At 42.9% G+C, this 8,600-nt stretch overlaps 1 pseudogene; it reads left to right on the plus strand.

Moving 5' to 3' along the window:
- Nucleotides 1-5,700: 5,700 nt before the first annotated feature.
- LOC129459917 (NACHT, LRR and PYD domains-containing protein 9-like) lies at nt 5,701-8,200 on the plus strand (annotated as a pseudogene).
- The last annotated feature ends 400 nt before the right edge of the window (nt 8,201-8,600 follow it).

The following is an 8,600-nucleotide window of genomic DNA, read 5'->3' on the forward strand; positions in this document are numbered from 1 at the left end:
CAAAGCTCCCTGAGGCGTTCCCAGGAGCAGATGATACCAGGCTTCCTGTGCAGCCTGCAGAACTGCGCGCCATTTAAACCTCTTTTCTTTGTAAATTACCCACCCTCAGTTATTTCTTTATAGCAGTGCAAGAACAGACTAATATGTCACCCCTACAAAATCCGTTCGGCCATGTCAGTAACACCTCCACAGGTTCCAGGGATTAAGATGTGGACATCTCTGGGGTGTCATTTTATATTTACCACATAATCTAAAGAGTGTGTGTGTGGAGGGGGAGAAGAACATGGAACTAACCTTATTCATCGGCATTCCTGGCTTTTGCAAATCTGTTTACTGCAGGTCCAGAATGTGAATGTCTCACTTAGAAAGTCAAGCAGTGGCCACGTGTGATGACTCACGCCTGTAATCCCCGTACTTTGGGAGGCCAAGGTGCGTGGATCACTTGAGGCCAGGAGTTCGAGTCCAGCCTGGCCAATATGGCAAAACCCTGTCTCTACTAAAAATACAAAAATTATCCAGGCGTGGTGGCGCATGCCTATAATCTCAGCTACTCGAGTGGCTAAGGCACGAGAATCATTTGAACCCCAGAGGCAGAGGTTGCAGTGAGCTGGGCACCACTGCACTCCAGCCTGGGTGACAGAGCATGACTCTGTGAAAGAAAGAAAGAGAGAAAGGGAGAAAGGGAGAAAGAGAGAAAGAGAGAGAGAGAGAAAGAAGGGATGGAGGGAGGGAGGGAGAAAGGAAGGAAGGAAGGAAGGAAAGAAGGAAGGAAGGAAGGAAGGGAGGGAGGAAGGGAGGAAGGAAGGAAAGAAAGTCAAGCAGCAAACGAAAGTAACAGGCTGCTCTCAACTCAAGGGGTATTTATTAAATCCCACAACACACATTTATCACAACATCATGCACTAAGTAGGTTCTTAGTAAAACATGGTGGGATTTAGAAATGATAAGAGTAATAGTTTACACTTACATTGTCCTCCCTTTGTTCTAAGCACTGTTCTGCGTGTCAACATGTTAGATTCACACAACTCCACACATTCTAGGAGGAAGGTGGGAAAAGCCTTCTGAGAGGGTGGTGGTCTTCATATAGTGCCGAACTTCCACCTCAGCTAAGGCTATTTATTCACTTTTTTCCTATTACCTTTCAGGTATGCAGTCCATAGAATTAACTCCTGATAGGGTTTGACTTCTAACTTCAGCTTCCTTTGATGACTATTTCAATGGGAATAGGAGCAAACAATAAAATTGGACCTGAATAGTTTGAATTTATCAGATGTCAATGAATAACTTCACTTAATAGCACTTGTGAAAGTTTAATTGTTCCTTTCTAGCCTTTGGCTTTCATTAAAGCAATCAACAAATTCCCAGGTGCAAAGCTGGGGCAGAGGAGGGGGTAAGGCCACAAAATGAGTGCAGTGGCAAGGAAGCGAGGTTATTTTTGCAGCCTTATCACCTCCCCTGCCTGGGCTCCATGCCTAGGACTTCGTTGTCTATTTCCTCTTGCCTAGGTGGAAAACACAGGCTGGTCGCTTGACTTGATTTTGTTAACAGCATGCAGTAGAACCAGTGTCTTGTGTGCCATTCTAGACCAGCCAGCCCCCAGCTGACCAGGCATCTGACCACAGATATATGAGTGATCCAGTCACAACCAGCCAAACATGACTTAGGTCAGCAGAACTGCAGACTCATGAGCAATAGTTATAGTAATTAATAACATCATAATAAATTACAATCAATAAACCATAATAATAAGCAAACTGTGTTCATTGTAAGTCACGAAGATTTAGTGTGTTATTTAGTTTTGTGATGCAATCATAGATAAAGAGAGGGTATCCTTGGGTGAGCTCCTCAAGCTGGTCTAAATGAATCACAGAGGGCTGGCAATTTGTGTCAACACAACCTCATCTAGTTCTAATTCAGAGATCATAAGATGATCTACAGTTATTAAACCGAGTCCATATTTTAAAATTGAGACACTTTATAAAGAAATCCCAAGTTTGGGCTCTTTCCACAAAAAGGTGAAATTTCTGTTGATGCTGAGGGTGTGTTTTCCAAGGGCAGCCATGTGTGGAGCTGTTGCCTGCTGCATCTGCCCTCACATCCTCGATCCTCACTCTGGTTGTCAGGTGCGGTGTTGAAAATGCAATATGGAACGTCAGGATTCTAACTCCTGGCTGATTTCATCCACTTATGGTTGTGCATTCTGAACTGCCTTGTATTGACTTCTGCTTCTGCCATTTTCTAGCTGTAATATCAGGTATTTTGCTCACTCTCTTTGTGCCTCAGTTTCCTCACCTGTAATATGCAGGATATGAAGGTAACCGACTTTAGAGGTGGGTTGTGAGGATCAAATACATTGTGATGTGGAAAGTCATTTGGCCAGTGAATTAGTCTGTTCTCACACTGCTATAAAGAATACTACCTGAGACCAGGTAATTTATAAAGAAAAGAGGTTGAATTGGCTCACAGTTCTGCATGGCTGGGGAGGCCTCAGGAAGCTTACAATCATGGCAGAAGGTGAAGGGGAAGCAAGGCAGTCTACATGGTGGCAGGAGAGAGAGAGAGAGTGAAGGAAGCCACATACTTTTAAACCATCAGATCTCCTGAGAACTCACTATCATGAGAACAGCATGGGGGAAAATACCCCCATGATCCAATCACCTCCCGTCGGTCCCTCCTTTGACATGTGGGGATTACAATTCGAGATGAGATTTGGGTGGGGACACAGAGGCAAACCATATCAGCCAGTGCCTGACATCTTGAAAGAGCTCTGTCAATGTTTGCTATACTTATGATAATAATTGTTTTTTAATGCTACCAGCTGTGCCCTGTAGGTACTTGAGTTTTCAACTCTTCCTCTCATTTCCTCTTTTTCTGCTTTATTTCTCATTCTGTACCTGCGTTGTGAATCTACCCCAGTAAAAAGAAAGGACAGCAGTTTGGAAAATAGATTTGGGATATTTAGGATTTTTAATATATAGATTTTCACTTCTCTGTTGAGGTCCCCCATAGAGTCCATAGCAGGAACTATCCCTGAGGCCATGTTGCCTTTAAGAAAAGCCCATGCTACATCTCTGCTTTGTATCCCTTCACCCACATCTCCTCGTTTCCCCAGACCCCACCCGTGGTAATGACTGTTTCATTCTTTGTGTCTGCATGTTTGAGCTCTTTAGAAAATATTCCACATATAAGTGAGATGATGCAGGATTTGTCTTTCTGTGTCTGCATCCCACTTAGCATGATGTCCACCAGGTTCATTCATGTTGTGGCACATGGCACGATCTCCTTTTTTTTTTTTCTGAGATGGCGTCTCGCTCTGTCACACAGGCTGGAGTGCAGTGGTGTGATCTCGGCTCACCACAACCTCAGCCTCCTGGTTCAAGCGATTCTCCTGCCTCAGCCTCCCAAGTAGCTGGAACTACAGGCATGTGCCACCACGCCCAGCTAATTTTTGTATTTTTAGTAGAGACGGGGTTTCACCATGTTGCCCATGATGGTCTCGATCTCTTGACCTCATGATCCGCCTGCCTCGGCCTCCCAAAGTGCTGGGATTACAGACTTGAGCCACCACGCCCAGCCCCTTTTTTAAAGGCTGAATACTATTCCATTCTCTCTCTCTATGGAACCACATTGTCTTTATCCATTCATCTGCTCATGGGCACTCAGGTGGTTTCTGTGTCTTGGTTATTGTGACTATGTTACTAATGCTGCAGTGTGGATCAAAGGATACAAATGAGCAGATATGCAGAATAAACAGGTCTAGAGGTCTAAGGTTCGTTAGGAGGACGCAAGTTAACAAAGTTGTATTAGGGGTTTTGTGAAATACATAGATTTTAGCTGCTCTTGTCACAAAAAAGGAACCATGTGAGATGACGGTTATGTCAATCTGCTTCAAAATAGTAATTGTTTTATTTTATTTTCTTTCTCTTTTTTGTTTTATTTCTTTTGCAGTAACCATTTTTACCATCTATATGTACCCCAAAACATCACATTGTGAACCTCAAATATATGAAACAAAATTTGCTAATTAAAAAAAAAAAGCCCATCTGTGTAGCTGCTTTCAAGGGGATTGGCAGAAAATATTGAAATCAAAGATGTGATAACCTGTGACTTGGTATCTCTCTTCCTATAGGCTGCCCTAGAGCAACCTCCTTGTGTTGGGCATCGTATGGATGGTCACAGCAGCATTGTACATATATGATTACTTTAAAAAGTCAATTTACTTTAAAAAAATTACCACTTATCAAAATTGACATCTTGTCTCTGTATAGTTCCATGACATTTACACAGGTATAGATTGGTGTAACTGGCATCACCACCAGGGCACTGGAAATTTCCTCACATTAACCCTTTGTAGTAACATACTCATTCCCCCACCCATTACCTCTGGCCCTTGTGATCTGTTCTCCATCACTATAGTTTTTTTTTTTTTTTTTACGATATCATAGAAATGGAATCATATGGTATATAACCTTTTGAGATTGTCTATTATTATTTTTCATAGTGCAAAACTTGAACTCACCAAAAAAGTACATCAGTAAGTGAATAGTTAAATAAAACAGTCTATAAACATACTGTGAAGTGCCATATGCCAGTTAAAATAGCATAAAGTAGGATGAGTACCAGCCGGAGGGACCAGGAGCTGGATTGGGTATCATTTATTCTTTATTTTTCAGGATCTTTGTTTTTCCTCTGGAGATATCTGAGCTCACAATCTGGGACAATATGGCGGAATCCTTTTTTTTCAGATTTTGGCTTGTTGTGGTAGCTGAAGGGGCTCAGAAACGAAGAGTTTTGGAAATTTAAGGAGCTCCTCAAACAAGAAGCTTTGAAATTGGAACTCAAGCCAATCACCCGGACTGAGCTTCCAACGAAGATGTAGCAAAGCTGTTGGACAAACATTAGCCAGGAAAACAGGCTTGGGAGGTGACACTGAACCTATTTCTACAGATCAGTAGGAAAGATCTCTGGATGAAGGCTCAGGAAGAGAGAAGAAATAAGCTAAACCCATATAGAAAGCATATGAAAGAAAAATTTCAACTTGTATGAGAAACAGAAACCTGTCTCCATGTCCCTGAGCATTTCTACAAAGAAACCATGAAAAATGAGTCAAAGTATTGAATGATGCATATACTGCTGAGGCTAGACTACTCACTGTGGTCCTGGAGGGTTCTGATGGAATCGGAAAAACAACCCTTTTAAGAAAAGTGATGGGCCAGGCGCAGTGGCTCACTCCTCTAATCCCAGCACTTTGGCAGGCCAAGGCGGGCAGATCACCTGAGATCAGGAGTTCAAGACCAGCCTGGCCAACATGGTGAAACCCTGTCTCTACTAAATATACAAAAATTAGCCGGGTGTGCTGGTGCATGCCTATAATTCCAACTACTTGGGAGGCTGAGGCAGGAGAATCACTTGAACCTGGGAGGCGGAGATTGCACTGAGCTGAGATCGCACCACTGCACTGCAGCCTGGGCAACAGAACAAGACTCAGTCTCAAAAAAAAAAAAAAAAAAAGTGATGTGGGACTGTGCGGAAGGAAACTTATGGAAGGATAGATTCACATTTGTTTTTTTCCTTAATGTCTATGAAACGAATGATATCACAGAGACCAACATAGTGGAGCTCCTCTCTAGGGACTGGCCTGAGTCTCCAGAGAAGATCAAAGACATTTTTTTTCCCCAGCCAGAGCAAATTCTGTTCATCATGGATGGCTTTGAGCAACTCAAGTTTGACTTGGAACTTAAGGCTGACTTGTGTGATGACTGGAGGCAGCAGCAGCCAACACACATTATCCTGAGCAGTTTGTTGCAAAAAAAGATGATTCCAGAATCCTCTCTGCTTATTGCATTAGGAAAAGTGGGTATGCAGAACAACCATTTTATGTTGTAGCATCCAAAACTCATAAAGCTCCCAGGATTCACTGAACTTGAAAGGAAGCTGTATTTCTCCTACTTCCTCAGCGAGAATAAAGCCTTGAAAGCCTTCCATTTTGTGAGAGACACTGGACTGCTCTTTGTCTTGTGCCATAATCCCTGTATATGCTGGTTGGTCTGTACTTGTATGAAATGGTGGCTAGAAAGGGGAGAAGACCTTGAAATAAACCCCCAAAACACCTTCATTCATTTGTTAAAAATGAATGCATTTCATTCATTTGCTAAAAATGATGCATTCATTTTTAACAAATGTATTTAAAGCAGGAAGTCAGAGTTTTCCACCTAGGGTGAACAGAGCCCAACAAAAAAGCCTGTGTGCTTTGGCTAAAGAGGGAATTTGGACACATGCATTTGTATTTTGCCATGGGATCTCTGGAGGAATGGGTTATCTGAGTCTGAGGGCTTAATGTGAGTGGGTATGAAACTTCTCCAAAGGAGGGGTGACTGTTTTACCTTCATCCATGTATGTATCCAAGAGTTCTGTGCCGCCATGTTTTATTTGCTCAAACAACCCAAAGATGATCCTAACCCAACCATTAGAAGCATAATCCAGCTTGTAAGAGCAAGTGTGGCTCAGCCTCAAACCCGCTTGGCCCAGGTCGGGGTATTTGTGTTTGGAATTTCAACAGAAGAAATCGTCAGCTTGCTGGAGACGTCCTTTGGTTTTCCACTGTCAAAAGACCTAAAGAAGGAAATAACCCAATGCCTTAAAAGTTTAAGTCATGTAAGCTTTGCTTAACGTTCAGTACCAACAAGAACTTCCAGATGTTAGACATGGAAAACAGTAGCCTCGGTGATGCCTCCCTGGCAATTCTTGGCAAAGCGCTGGTTCAACCTGTCGTAAGCTCCAAAAACTCAAATTTACTTTTATGTCTAACTTTGGAAATGATCCAGAATTATTTAAGGCAGTTCTTCACGACCCTCATCTGAAACTTCTGAGCCTGTATGGCACTAGCCTCTCCCATACTGGTGTCAGGCACCTGTGTGAGACATTGAAGCATGCAATATGCAAGATAGAAGAGCTGATACTGGGAACGTGTGACATCTCCGATGAAGGTTGTGAAGACATCGCCTCTGTCCTGGCCTGCAACAGCAAGCTGATACATCTGTCCTTGGTAGAAAATCCCGAAAAGGACGAAAGAATGATGTTGCTGTGCCCTGGAAATGCTGATGTTGATGTACTGCTGTCTCACCTGTGTCTCCTGTGAAGACATTTCCCACGTCCTTTTCTGGGGTAAATCCCTGTCCCTTCTTGATGTGGGGTCAAATTTCCTGGAAGATAATGGAGCGGCGTCTCTGTGTGAAGCGCTGAACCACAAAGACTGAAACATACAGGAGCTGTTGTTGATGGGCTGCTTCCTTACTTCCGTTTCCTATGTGGACATTGCTGCTGTTCTTATTTGCAATGAAACACTGAAGACCCTGAAACTTGGGTGTGATGAAATAGGAGGTGCTGGTGTCAAACAGTTATGTGACGCTTTGAAGCATCCTCACTGTAAATGAGAGTGTCTTGCACTGCAAACATGGCTGATCACCTGTGCCTGCTGTGAGGACCTCGCTGCAGCACTCACTGCCTGCAAAACACGGAGGAGCCTGAACCTTGACTGGGTTGGTTACCTTGGACCCGATGTGGTGGCGGTGCTGTGTGAGGCTTTGAGCCACCCGGACTGTGCACTGCGGATGCTTGGTGTCACTGTAGCTGAAAGGAAACTTAACCATCTTCCCTACTTCCAAATATTTAAGGCTGCACAAATCTGCCTTTGATGAAAAAAAACTCAGAAGAGGCTGATGTCTGTGGAAGAAAAAATTCCCCACCTGACCAATTCACATGAACCTTGGACCAATGAGGAATACAAGATCAGGGGTGTGCTCCTCTGATGGGGGGCACCCTGAAGTAGTCTTCTCACAAAGACTTTCCTTGGTCACAATGGGCTCTTCTCCTCCTGGCACCTCTGTCCTGTAATTGCACGTCATGGCAGCAGGTCTGTGATTTCAGGGCTACTTCCTGACAGTGTTCTAGCAATATGATTATGGAGAGTGATTCGCTGTGTATGTGCTGATTGTCTTTGCCTCAGTTCTGTATTCCCTTATCTTTAGAAATCCCATTCTACCTTGCAATATTTGGAAGAACAAGTACATTAAATGAGTGCTAAATGCTCTGGAAAGCTTGGCTTCATTTTTTTAATGGGTGTCTTGGTGTGTAAGAGCATGCATTTGCAGGCACCACGATTCTCTGATACTTCTGACATAGAAGCAACGATAGAATGAATGTGTCTATAGTTCATATTGCTAGCACCCAAACTTTCTGTTTCTAGTTTGTCCAGATTTAGATTTCATCAGTTTTCTTGTCCAATTAAAAAAAGCATTTCCAAATCTCTACTTATCCTTTCATATATAATACTCCAATAGATTTTTTCTAAAAATTCAGTATTACTCAAATGTATCTACACTGTTTATGTATATTTTAAAAGACAATATTAAACACCTCACTGCCATAATTTTTTTTTTTTTTAAAAACCAAATAGCATAAAGTAGGCCCATATGTGCTAACATAGAATTCCATGACATACAGTTGTATAAAAAGTCTCCAGCAGTGGCCGGGTGCCGTGGATCACACCTGTAATCCCAATACTTTGGGAGGCTTAGGTGGGCAGATAGCGTGAGCCTTGA

The sequence above is a fragment of the Symphalangus syndactylus genome, chromosome 13, assembly GCF_028878055.3.
Source record: "Symphalangus syndactylus isolate Jambi chromosome 13, NHGRI_mSymSyn1-v2.1_pri, whole genome shotgun sequence".
Classification (NCBI taxonomy): Eukaryota; Metazoa; Chordata; class Mammalia; order Primates; family Hylobatidae; genus Symphalangus; species Symphalangus syndactylus.